At 44.5% G+C, this 13322-nt stretch overlaps 1 pseudogene; it reads right to left on the bottom strand.

The window, feature by feature from the left end:
- Window positions 1-292: 292 nt before the first annotated feature.
- On the bottom strand, window positions 293-470 carry LOC119041258 (uncharacterized; annotated as a pseudogene).
- Between the last annotated feature and the right edge of the window lie 12852 nt (window positions 471-13322).

Here is a 13322-nt window from a genome sequence, read left to right as displayed (position 1 = left end):
TATGGCTTCTTATGGGATGAGTTGCAGCATTTCCATTGGCTGGACTTGTTGCTAGGCAACAAGAAAATCTCCCTTCCTCCTGCTGATTTAATACAGACTGGTACCACCTCCTGGCTGAAGATGCAAGGTACATCTTTTCCTGTTTGGGGCAATGATGAGGAGCAGCAGCATGAGAGCTCCTTCTGTATAGGCCTTCCTGGCTACAATTTTAGTTGAAGTTTCCTTCACTGGTTTTTCACAACTTCCCTTTTTGACTAAGATCTTTCTTTGAAAGCATCACTGACCGAGAGTCAGGTTTTCCAAGGAACAAGGTGCTGGGAAGAACCTTTCCTGGATGTCATGTCTCACATGAGAGGGAAATTGCACAGACCAAAAACACTTTGAGGCCACATTTGAGTAACAAGAATGGTAATTGGTAGAACTCTCACGTATTTCTACACTTGATCTTAGCCAAAAGGCCGAGAAGCGATCTCTCATGTATTTCTTATCCAAAGTCTGTATTTTGCAAACTGTTGGAGATCATTTTAAAATGCTGAACTAGCATCACCTTAATAGGCAACTCATTTTTAGGAACTGCTGTGTTTACTCATTTAAGCACAGGGTTAGTCAGCTTTTTAGCACATGTGGGAAAAGAATCATCTAGCCATAAAATAGTCATCTCAAATGCCTGCAAAGATGAGTGCTGCTGATGGGTTTCTTAGAGAGGGGGGACAAATCTGATCTGCACAGCCATGGCAATGTAGGGGTGACGAGTGGGCATTACCTTTCTAGTCAGTGTAACAGAAAAATAGCAGCTTGATCTGTCACCTACCTTGCTATCAGATACTTCTCTTCCTCCTCAATTTGATTCGAAGTTCTCCAGCATCTGCACAGACTCACATGTCAAGTGGAGCCTTAGTTAGCTGTGAGATGTACATCCAAGGCTCTATACCTTCCAGTTTTACAGCACTGATCAGGAGTGCTTGGGAATGTTCCTTTCAGTGGGGCTATCTTCTTCTGATTGACATTTCCAGAAAGCCCAGTCACCAGGCTGTACACTGGGACCAACAGGATCCTTTGACTTGGGATCTGGGACAGCTTCTTTGATCAGCTGATGATGGGTGTGAGCATAAGACATTAGAGACTTAGAGGGGCTGCTCATACTAGCATGAGCCAAGGCATCAGCAGAAGGCTGTACACCAGCAGACATTGGTTGGCTGGGGACTGTCTAGTGATGTGGAGTGAGTTTGTTTCCCAAAGAGGAACCATGAACAGTCTGAAAGATCAAAGGCAATACATAGAAGTCCAGTAGTTTTGGCAAGTTTAGAAATTTTGAGTTTGAGGACCTTATTAGTTCTCTTGACCTTGCCTGATGACTGAGGGTGACAGGTACAGTGATAATTATAAAAGGTTTGCAAGGCCTTCATTAAGACTCCTATAATTTGTCACTGGAAATTGTGGAAGGCATACCCCAAGTGGGAAACACATTCTCTAACAGTTTCTTTGCCACCCTGAGGGCATCAGCCTTTCGAGAGAGGAAGGCTTCAACCAACCCAGAAAGTATACACACAACAACGAGAACACACTGGTAGACCATGCTAGGAGGCAGCTGAATGAAATCAAGCTGCAGGTCCAACGGGAGGAGGTCTGAGCCCTCTAAAGACAAAAACAGGTTTTCTAGGTTTATGGACCTGGCAGGTCAAACATTGTTGGCAGATTGCTTTAACATTTTTGTGGAAGCCTCCTCACAGATATCTATTCATAATTTGAGTCATCTGAAATGCACTATGGTAGGTACAGAAATGCAAAACCAAAAAATGGGGTTTGCCAGGAACTGGTCCCATAGCCCTGACTGTTTAATATACAACCATTGTTGCCCTGACTGGTGTGGCTCAGTTGGCTGGGTGTTATCCTGCAAGGTGAGGAGCTGCTAGTTCAAATCCCAGTCAGGGCACATGCCTGAGATGTAGGTTCAGTCCCTGATTGGGGCACGTGTGAAAGGCAACCGATCAATGTTTCTCTCACACATCAATGTTTCTCTGCCTCTTCCTCCGTTCCTTCTCCTTTCTTTCTAAAAAGAAACAAATAAAATCTTAAATATATATATACAGCCTAAACAATGGCTCATCCTAATTTCTCTGGCCCAGAGGCAGACTGTTGCCAAGTTACAAGGACATCAGGATGTCAAATTCTGGCATCCACATGTGCCACAATTATTTATAAATACTGTGGTGCTGCCTTTCTATGCAAATCAGCTGGGCACTAACCTGAGTATCAGGTTTCATTTTTTTGGTGTGAGCTTCAGTCTTGATGACAGACATCTTATGCCAGGACATATCAGACTTTCAGGAATTTCACACAATTTCTGGGACACTTAGGACATATTTATATAGACACAACATAAAGAAGGCTTAATGTCACTTCTTATTTGACTGTGATTTTCATGTACAGGCACACCTTGGACACACCGTGGGGTCAGTTCCAGACTACAGCAATAAAGCAAATATTGCAATAAGGTCTCATGAATGTTTTGATTCTCCGGCATATAAAAGTTATGTTTACATTGTACTGTAGTCTATTAAGGGTGCAATAGCATTACATGCTAAAAAACAATGTATATACCTTAATTCAAAAATCATTTATTGCTAAAAACTACTAACCATAATCTGAGCCTTTAGCGAGTTGTTATCTTTTTGCTGGTGGTAGTTCTTGCCTCAGTGTTGACGGCTACTGACTGACAAGGGCAATGGTTGCTGAAGGTCGGGATGGCTGCAACAATTTCTTAAAATGAGACAATTAAGTTTGCCGTATCAATTGACTCTAAGTCAATTGACAATTGACAATTAAGTTTGCCACTCTTCTTTTTGTGACCAGTTTCTCCACAGCATGTGGTGCTGTTTGATAGCATTTTACCCACAGTAGGTAGGACTTCTTTCAGGATTGGAGTCAACCTGTCAAAACCTGCTGCTGCTTTATCAACTAAGTGTATGTAACATTCTAAATCCTTTGTTGTCATTTCTTCACCGCATCTTCACTAGAGTACATTTCGTCTCAAGGAACCACTGTTTTTGCTCATCCAAAAAAGTATTTAACTGCTCATTCATTAAATTTTAATCATGAGATCGCAGCAATTTGTCATAACCTCAGGCTCTACTTCTAATTCCAGTTCTCTTGCTCTTTCCACCACATCTGCAGCGACTTCCTCCATGGAAAACTTGAGCCCCTCAAAGTCATCCACAAGGGCTGGAATCAACTTCTTCCAAACTCCTGTTAATGCTGATATTTTGACCTCTTCCCATGAATCAAGAATTTTCTTAATGGCATCTAGAAGAGTAAATCTTCTCCAGAGGTTTTAATTTACTTTGTCCAGATCCGTCAGAGGAATCACTACTGGTGGCAGCTATAGCTGTATGGAATGTATTCCTTAAATAATAAGACTCGAAAGTTGAAATTACTCCTTAATCAATGGGCTGCAGAATGGAAAACAGCATTAACCACATACCTCTCTATCAGAGCTCATGGGTGACCAGGTGCATTGTCAATGAGCAGTAATATTTTGAAAGAAATCTTTTCTTTCTGAGCAGTATGTCTCAATGGTGGTCTTAAAATACTCAATAAACCATGGTGTAAACAGATGTGCTGTCACTCAGGCTTCACTGTGACATTTGTAAAGCAAAAGCAGGGGAGACTTAGCACAATACTTAAGGGCCCTAGCATTTTCAGAGTGATAAATGAGTATTGGCTTAAAATTAAAACCACCAGCTACATTAGTCCCTAAAATGAGAGTCAGCCTGTCCTTTGAAACTTGGAAGTTAGGAATTGACTTCTCTCTAGCTGTGAAAGTCCCAGATGGCACCTGCTTCCAATACACGGCTGTTTCATCGACACTGAGAATCTACTGTTCAGTGCAGCCAGTTTCATTAATTAGCTTGGCTAGATCTGGGTGACTTGCTACAGCTTCTACATCACAATTTTCTGCTTTACCTTGCGCTTTGATGTTGTAGAGATGGCTTCTTCCCTTAAAATCTCATGAACCAGACTCCACTAGCTTCAAACTTTTTTTCTGCAGCTTTCTCACCTTTTAGCCTTCACAGAATTGAAGGGAGTTAGGGCCTTGCTTTGGATTAGGCTTTGGCTTACAGAAATGTTGTGGTTGGTCTGATCTATTCAGACCATTAATACTTTCTCCACAACAACAATAAGGCTGTTTTACTTTCATATCATTTTGTGTTCCTTGGACTAGTACTTTTAGCTTCCTTCAATAATTTTTCTTTGCATTTACAACTTGGCTAACTGTTGGTGCAAGAGGCCTAGCTTTCAGCCTCTCTCAGCTTTCAACATGCCTTCCTCAATCAACTTAATCATTGCTAGCTTTGATTTAAAGTGAGAGATATGACTTTTCCTTTTACTTGAAGAGTCAGAGGCCATGGTAGGGTTATTAATTGGACCAATTTCAATATTATGTCTCAGGGAGTAGGGGGCCTGAGGAGAGGGAGAAAGCGAAGCAGTCCAAGCACATAAAACTTATCGATTAAGTCCTCCATCTTGTATGGACATTGTTCATGGTGCCCGCAAACAATTACAACAGTAACATCAAAGCAAAGATCACTGCTCACAGACTGCCATAAAGTGTATAATAACAATGAAAAAGTTAAATATATTTCAAGAATTACCATAATGTGACACACAGACACGTAGCGGGCAAACGCTGTTGGGAGAGCGGTGCCGACAGACACAACAGACGCAGGGCTGCCGCACAGCTTCCACTAGTGAAAACCGCAGTGAGTGCAACAGAGAAGTGCAGTAAAGTGAGGTACGCCTTAATTTAACATACCAAATAAGCCTAATTAGTTCAAACTTTCTTTTTTTATAAGAAGAGAAACAAACCTATTGAGATTTTCTAGGAGACCTCTGAGAAATTTCAAAGTGAGTTTGTGGTCCAAAAGACATTTTTTAGAATTTGATTTTGGGAAGTTTGTCAAAAATATCAGAAGTATGAACATGACTAAATAGGATCACAGATCATTATGAAATGATACTTCAAAGGCAAATACAGAAGAGTACAAAGATCTGAGCAAAACACAGCTCCCTGTCAGGGAGACCAGCGTCAAAGGTCTGGGAGGGCGGCGCACAGCGCGGCGCTGAGGCACAGCATCCCCGCTTTCCAGGCAGGAGCGGGCCTGCGGTCCCGGAAAACTCTGTCCTTTCAGCAGATGAAAGAACGTAAAGTTTAAGTTTTACTTAAGCATAAGTACAGTATCGATATCAAAGCTTACTTTAAAACCCTCATATTAACAACTCAATTTTTAGCCAACCTGACTACACAGGTGAAATTCTCTTTCTCTTTTCAACTTTTTAAAATACGTGTAGTTCGTCCTTTATAACCACAAGTTTAACTAGTTTAGATAAAATTACCCAGTTCCCTTCACAAAAAAGGCATCTCCATACTGCATACCTTTTCTCAGCCCAAAACATGTTTTGCTTTCCTTACATACCGTTATTTCCTGTATTATTTCTAGTAGTTTTTATCAATGTAAGAAATGTCCAAACCTGTACAGAATTTTTCTTTTTATAAGAGCTTATTTGAGCCACACTGATGCCATGCAAGAAAGCAAGATCTCAGTGCTCTGGTCTCTTTTACATTTGGAAATAAGAAGGGACTGTGAGGAAGATTGCGAAGGTTGGAGAAAGCAGGGAGGGGTGGATCTCTAAGACTGGATTACAAGATAATTAACAAGACTATGTGCTCCCTTAAGGGTCTGTCCACTGAGCTGTGGTCTGGAAAGAAGGATTGCTTCTGGCATTTCAAAGGTGTGTTCACCTAACACAGGAAGAATGGACCAGGCCAGCTTAAGGCAAAGATAAACCTTTTATAGGCCTGGAATGTGACTACCCACCATGACCTGCCCAGAAATTTCTGATCAGTTTGTTGCAGGTATTTCAGGGGTCTGGGACCCAGGGATTTGCAACCCAATATGGGTTCTTGGCATCATGCAGGAAAGAATTCAAATGTGGGCCAGAATACAGTTTAAAGTGAAAGAGTTTATTGGTGAAGCAGTGAGGTGAGACAGAGAGATCTGATCAGATCACTGGGGAGGAGCAGGAGGTTGCCGGAGGCAAAGATAAACAGTCTAGGACAGGATTGGCTGAGAAGCTGAAAGCCTCCAGAGCGCATGGAATTATGGGCTAGAAGATTGAAAATAAAACAGGGGCAGATTGGCTCTCTGGCTCCCTTCCTCCAGGATGTTTGGATGATCGTGCTGCAGCTGCCTGCATTTCCCAAAGGACAATATTTTGGATGGATTTGGGGTGGGAGGAGGAACTCCAGGCACAGCCTAGGATCAGGCTGGCCTGGCAGAGGGTGGCCCGGTTATTCTCTGGGTGTCTGCAGGGGATGGGCTCTGAGGCAGAAGCCTGCCATTATTCCAAAATTGTGTAGCTTTTGTATCTTTTGTTGTTTTAGTTTGTAAACTAATTCTTTAGAAATAAGGTAATTAAAAGCTAACAGGGGGAATGATAGGAGAACTTGTGTGTTAAAGAATTTAGCCTGAATTGAAAGGCTTAAGTGACAAAAGCTGCAAATAAAGAGCTGATTTCCACTCTGGCGAATGTGGATCAGTGGACTGATCCACTGATCAAGCACCAGCTTGTGAACCAAAGGGTCACTGGTTCGATTCTCTGTTAGGGCACATGCCTGGGTTGCAACTTGGGCCCCCAGTTGGGGGCGTGCAAGAGGCAGATAGTGGATGTTTCTCTCCCTCTTTCTCCCTCCCTTTCCCTGTCTAGAAAAATAAATAATTAAAATCTTTTTTAAAAAGAGAAAGATTTTAGCCATAATTGATAGGCTTAAGTGACTAATGCGTGTGGAAAGCTGTTATTCCAAAATCGTGCAGCTTTTGAATAAAGACTCCTCTCCTTTATCACCAAACTTTTGCCTCCAGAACTTTGCCTAGCGGGTGGCGGGCTGTTCTGTAACAGAAGCAGAGAATGGGCTGCTCCACAGACGAGCAGCCCCTTCCTAGTGGGATTTACCTCTTATTGGGGCTCATTTAATTGAGAGGTAGGACATGCAGTGAGGGGAAGGGATATTTAGGATTTTTCCAGAAACGGGGTGGAGACTTATCAAAGGACTGTGGGCCATTTTGTGTCCTTACATGGGCTTTCCGCTTCCAGTCATGGTGGATCAGGGGGTGTGATACAGTATGTTAGTGCATTACAGCGAGTGTGTAATGAGGTGTGAGGTGAAATCAGCTGCCCTGCTGCACCCAGCCGGTCTTTGCCGGCTCTAAGCCGTAAATCCGTTGGGAGTTGGTCTTCTTTCCTGACAGCGCCTGCAGCTTTTATCAGCTGCAGCTGCTCTGCCACACAGCCTATCCTCACATCATCACGTGAGGTTACTTTTGGTCAGTGGGCTTATTGCAGAGCCCCTCCCCTTTTATTTTTATTTTTCAATTATTGTGTATTAGTTTCAGGTGCAGAGTGTAGTGGCTAGATAATTATCTACAAACTGGTTCTGATATTTTCACTACCTACCCGCCACCACGCATAGTTATTACGAAAATACTGACCGTGTCTCTATGCTGTATTTTACATCTTTGTGACTTCTGTAACTGCCGACTCTACTTCTGACTCACCTTTTCCACAACACCCCTCCCCTCTCTCTGTTCTCTGTGTCTGCGTGTCTGTTTCTGTTTTGTTTGTTTTGACCGAGCCCCTTTTTTGTTCACAGTTTAATTACATGGATTAATTAGATTTAACTCTTAGAAACCTTAATTTCTAGTAAAAACTAAGAAGTAAGCAATTGTAAACTATCATCATTAGCATTTTGTGGACTGACATATTTTTTATGATTTCTAGAAACACGTGCTTTCTTATGGAAAAATTTTCAGCGTAGCATATGACATACTTACGAATAGACCTGATTTATCTTCAGTGCTTCTGCAGCAGGAAGCCCTAATGAGATGAATGTATGTTTAGCAATTAATGTTTCACTATTTACCTTATTTGAAAATAATCTAGATACTCAACATATTTCCATCATTTAACTCAGTAAAACTCTGAAGTTTCAGGTTACTGAAAAGATTTAGAAAAACTATTTCAAGAGCTCACCTAAATTTTTACAAATTCTGCTCACATCTATTTAACTAACTTGCTCTTAACAGCTATGTTTAGATTACTTCTGAAAATTCCATCATACTGTCACTGGCATGCAAAGTTCTTGGGAACTCCCAAGGTAGAAATTGAGAGTTCACCGCCCAAAAAAAAGGTCTCGGGTGAGAGGTTCACTGCAGCTCCGGTGCACAAGGGAGTTAATGCCAAGCGGAAGGAAGAACGGGCTGCTACTCAGACAGAGGCTGGGAATAATTTTAAAGAAGTTGAGGCAGGAAGACAATGTCTACGTGTGATGTCTCGTTATGTAGCGGCATGGACGCTGGTGCTCGGGCAGTACAACTACATGTCTTCAGGTGTGGCATGTCTCATGAGCACATTCAATCTCTACCCAGCGGTCTGGCTTTTTGCTGTTACGATGAGGGCGAGGTCACGCACTTATTCTGAGGCTAAACTGTGAATGTGTTAGGATTGAGAAAGTCTCTTTGCCCAATAAAACAGGACTTTTAGTTACTAGTGCTATTCTATTGGGCTGCTGATTGGGTGAGGGGTTTGAGGGGCAACTGACTGAGACTCCAATCCTGTTAGGAGAGGCTCAGGTTGTCGCAATACCAACATATTTTTTACTGACAGATTTTGTAAGAGAGACAATGCTACCAGACTAAAGAGGCCCGGTCACTTGTGTGCATCAAAGCCCAATCAAATTCAAACAGGAGTTTGCTGCAAAGAAGTGGAGGTCTATTAGCTGAGGAAATGGTACCTTGTCGGGAGTCCCAGGTAAGCTAGCACTCAAAAACCCGGCCCCCTGATGGTTTCCAGAAAATAGGTTATATAGGGAAATGCATCTGTGGTCATGACGGCTAAAGGAGATGGGGTCCTGAGCTCTACTGATTGGTAGGAGCCAGGGTAGGGAGTAAGCTGATCGTTGTATCAGGTCCCGATGTCAGCCGTGGAAAATGGCTGGTTTTGTGAGGCGTGGTCCGTAGGGTCCTTCCCCGTTCATGCACATACAGCTGCAATACAGCAGAACTTAGGATACTATCTTCAGCTTGGCCAAAACTCTGTTTCTGTGGTCAACAGACCTGAGGTTTTGCTCTTTTCTTTTTTTAAAGATTTTATTAATTAATTTATTTATTTTGAAAAAAGGGGAAGGGAGGGAGAAAGAAAGAAAGGGAGAGAAACATCATTGTGTGATTGCCTCTCGTAAGACCGCTGCTGGGAACTGGCCTGCAACCCAGGCATGTGCCCTGACTATGAATCCAGCCAGCGATCCTTTGGTTCACAGGCCGGCATTCAATCCATTGAGCCACACCAGCCAGGGTTTAAGGCTTTGTTTTTAAGACAGTTTGATACTGACCAGAACCTGATATCCTAAGGGCTTAATGATTAAGGAAGGGAACAGAAGAACAGAAGGAGAAAGGGTTATGTTAAAGAAATAGGGTTTCGGCCCTGGCTGGTGTAGCTCAGTGGATTGAGCACAGGCCTGTGAACCAAAAGATCGCGGTTTGATTCCCCATCAGGGCACATGCCTGGGTTGCAGGCCAGTTCCCAGCAGGGGCCAGTTCCCAGCAGGGGATGCACCAGAAGCAACCATACATTGGTATTTCTCTCCTTCTCTCCTTCCCTTCCCTTCTAAAGATAAATAAGTTAAATTTTTTAAAAATCTCATTTAAAAAAAAAAGAAATAGGGTTTCACCCTGGCTGGGTGGTTCACCTGATTGGAGCATCATCCTCTACACAAAAAGGTTATGAGGTCAATCTCTGGTCAGGGCACATACCTCGGTTGCAGGTTTGATCCCAGTCAGGGTAGGTACGGGAGGCAACCGATAGTGTTTCTCTCTCACATCGATGTATCTCTTTCCTTCTCCCCCTTTTTCTCTCTCTCAAATCAATAAAAAATATATATCCTTGGGTGAGGATTTTTAAAAAATATTTTATCTATTTTTTTAGAGAGAAGGGAAGGAGAAAGAGAGGGAGAGAAACATCAATGTGCGGTTGCCTCTCATGTGTCCCTTACTGGGGACCTGGCCTGCAACCCGGGCATTGCCCTGATTGGGAATTGAACCAGCAACCTTTTGCTTCACAGGCCCGTGCTTAATCCACTGAGCTATACCAGCCAGGGCCTTGGGTAAGGATTTTTTTTTAAAAAGAAAGAAATGGAGTTTCTGCATGGATACTTGGGCAGGTTAGTAAGAAACGAGGAAAATTCCCTGGTAAGTGGAATGAGGAAACAGACAAACGGCTGAACAAATGGCTTAAATAGCTAAGTTAACTGCAAGGCTCCATCCTCCCTAACCGAAGATGCATAAGGCAGTTAGTGTGAATCACCTTAGTCAGAAAGACAGATGATAACAACAGACTGATACAAAATAAAGATAAAACTAACCAGAGAATGACCCCTGACCTCACTATGCACTCATTTTGATACATCAGCATACTAAATGACACACCTGGGAATCCAGTGAATGTTGTTTGAGAGCCTCCCCTGAGACCACCCCCCTAAAGCTCTCACCTGTAGAAAACAGGTAAGAACCTTTAGACACAGCACACCGGCGTGCGCTCTCCCTTAAGCATTGCCTGCGCCCCTTTCCTTGGGCACGTATTTTTGCTTTCTTTATTCTAAGGTTTAATAAACTTACTCTCACTTGCACCCAAGTTTTGAATGCTTTTTTCCTGCACGAGTCAAGAACCTGCTTGTCCTGGACCATGCCGGGGCAGGCCTCACCTCGGCCAGGCCCATTCCGGTGGCACTCTTTGTGGGGGCCATGGCAGGGCTTTTTTCTTCTTTATCGTATCTAATTTGTCTTCTCTGTTGCTTCTCACTGTGGGGGTGGGGGCAGCCCCTACCAGAAGCAGGGTAAACCCACCATCTGGGGTCCTGTCAATACTGTGACCACTGGTAAGTCTATCCTTGAGGGATGAGTAACCTGCCCACACGATGGTCCCCAGGTGGCTCCTGGGGGACATGGTCCATGGTGAGTTCGGGCCTGATCACCCCCGACCCTCAAATGGAGTGCCCTTGTTTTTCTTCAGCTTTCTATAGACGTACTTTCTTTTCAAAGTTCTGCCTCTACTATTGGGGACCTGACCTCTTTGACTTGCTCCAGCGACCCCAGGCGCATTCCTCAGGCTCCTGGAAGACGCTGCCGCTGCCGTTGTGACTCATACTATGACTCCTGGTCCTCTATTTGGAGTCTTCATTTCATCCCTCTGAAAGCTTCCTCCTTGTGACGTCACTCCTGACCTTCTGTCACTGGGCTTCTCTTTCTGGCTGCTGTGCACATGCTGTGCTCCTCGGCTATGCTTGGTCAGAGGAGAAACTCATGCCCCTCCCCAGAGCCCTTACCTTTCCACTGTCTGGTGGGCCCCCTCCCTAATCACTTCCTGTGCCCTTTTCATATTTTTCTTTCTTGCCAACCAGGCCACTTTTTGTTGGGACTGGCTCCTTAACTGGACTGACGTTTCACCTGAGGCCCTACGCGCTGGTACGTAGTCTCATAATCACTCATCAGTTGTAGTGTCCAAGTAAAGAGAGATGCAATGGGCGGCACCTAAAGCATTCCTTGATCTTTCCCTGGGGTGTCTCCTTCATAATTGGGCCTTGTCTTCCTTTGCACACCTGGCCTCAACACAAATTCGGGGGTGTGGAAGTCTGGCCGATAATTGCATCTCTTGAGTTATAATACTATTCTCCAATTAGACTTGTTTTGCAAAAATGAAGGTAAATGGAGTGAAATACCTTATGTTCAGAGATGTTTATGGTCCCTAAGCAGGATAAGGACTTAAGGGAGTCTTGCAGAATGTATGTTGCCACAGTCTCTGGGTCAGATGAATTAGGAGACAACTTTCTCTCAGCCCCGCCAAGACACACGCTTCTGCTCCTAGGAAATCAAACAACGCCCAGCCCAAGACTGGAACAGCCTGCCTCTGGTCTGCCTGTCCCCCAGAGGGGCCTCTCCACCTTCCGACCCCTCCCCCACTACAGAACTGCTAGCACCCGCCCCTATCTGTAGTCTAGCCACTGCACGGAGCAGAACTCGGTAACGCCCAAACCCTAACATGTTACCTCTGAGGAAAGTCGTAAATAGAGAGCCTTGTGGGGGAATCATCCAGGTACACAGTCACTTCTCTGTGTCTGACCTTGCCCTCTGCAAAGAAAAATTCGGCCGATTTTCTGAGGACCCTGACAAATTTCAAGAAGGGTTTAATTACTTAACCGACTTATGACCTGACTTGGATTGATTCACCGACTGTCCTCTCCCACTGTTGCACTGTAGTTAAAGAAACAGCATTTAGCGGAGCTGCAAGGGCTTATGCTGATGAACTAGCTGGTCACCAGGCTCAACATCACATACGCGGACCTGGGGGAGATGCAATCCCTGATCAAGCCCTAACTGGGCCTACCCAACCCAGTCAGATGAAGGACCAGAGGGAAGGGACTGCTGGTCCCACATGATAAACTGTCTCAATCAGGGATGCAAAAATGCACAGTGAAGCCTTTAATTATGATAAAGTAAATGAGGTTACTCAGGGAAAGTATGAAAACCCCACCCTATTTCAGGGGTGATCAACAGCAGCTTTACAAAAGTACAAACACCGTCCCTGAGTCCGATGAGAGCCCAGCCCTTCTGGGGATAAATTTAATCCAACAAGCAGCCCCAGACATCGGAAGAAAAGACCAAAACTAGTCTTGGGACCCCGGACCCCCCTGAGTAACTGGCACTGGCAGCCTCCAGTGTTTTTAACAACGAAGACAGGATGGAGGAAGAACAAGGGACTGCCTGGTCCAGACAAAAGGGTCACTCTTTAGCTGCAGCTTTAGGTTCTCTGCTGCCTTAGGGTTCCCCAGCCCCAGGCCCCAACAGACACCTAAGGAGTGACGCCCTTCCTGCAGATGAGGACACTGGAAGGCGTGCCCACGACTGGCACGACTGCCCCGGGACTTTGCCCCTCCACAAGGACGGGAACCTGGCGCCTCCCAACCAGCGATGATCAAAACCTCCCAGGACTGACAGTGCCAGAGGCCTCCCACTGCCCCTACTGACCATCCAACCATCACGCCAGAGGAGCCCTGGGTGACCCCTGACGTGGCAGGTAAAGGCCATTACATTTCCATTAGGTACGAGGGCTGCTTACTCTGCTCTGACTCACCAGCACTTCTTTCTCCCCAAACCTGTCTGATCACTGGGTGAGTGGCACCCTCAGCCCTCAGCTGCTCCCTCAGGAATCTCACT

Source organism: Artibeus jamaicensis, unplaced genomic scaffold (genome assembly GCF_021234435.1).
Source record: "Artibeus jamaicensis isolate MK-2021 breed Jamaican fruit bat unplaced genomic scaffold, CSHL_Jam_final contig_1539, whole genome shotgun sequence".
NCBI classification, from domain to species: domain Eukaryota; kingdom Metazoa; phylum Chordata; class Mammalia; order Chiroptera; family Phyllostomidae; genus Artibeus; species Artibeus jamaicensis.
The sequence above is the reverse complement of the archived record's forward strand: the minus strand, read 5'-3'. Positions and strand labels throughout refer to the sequence as shown.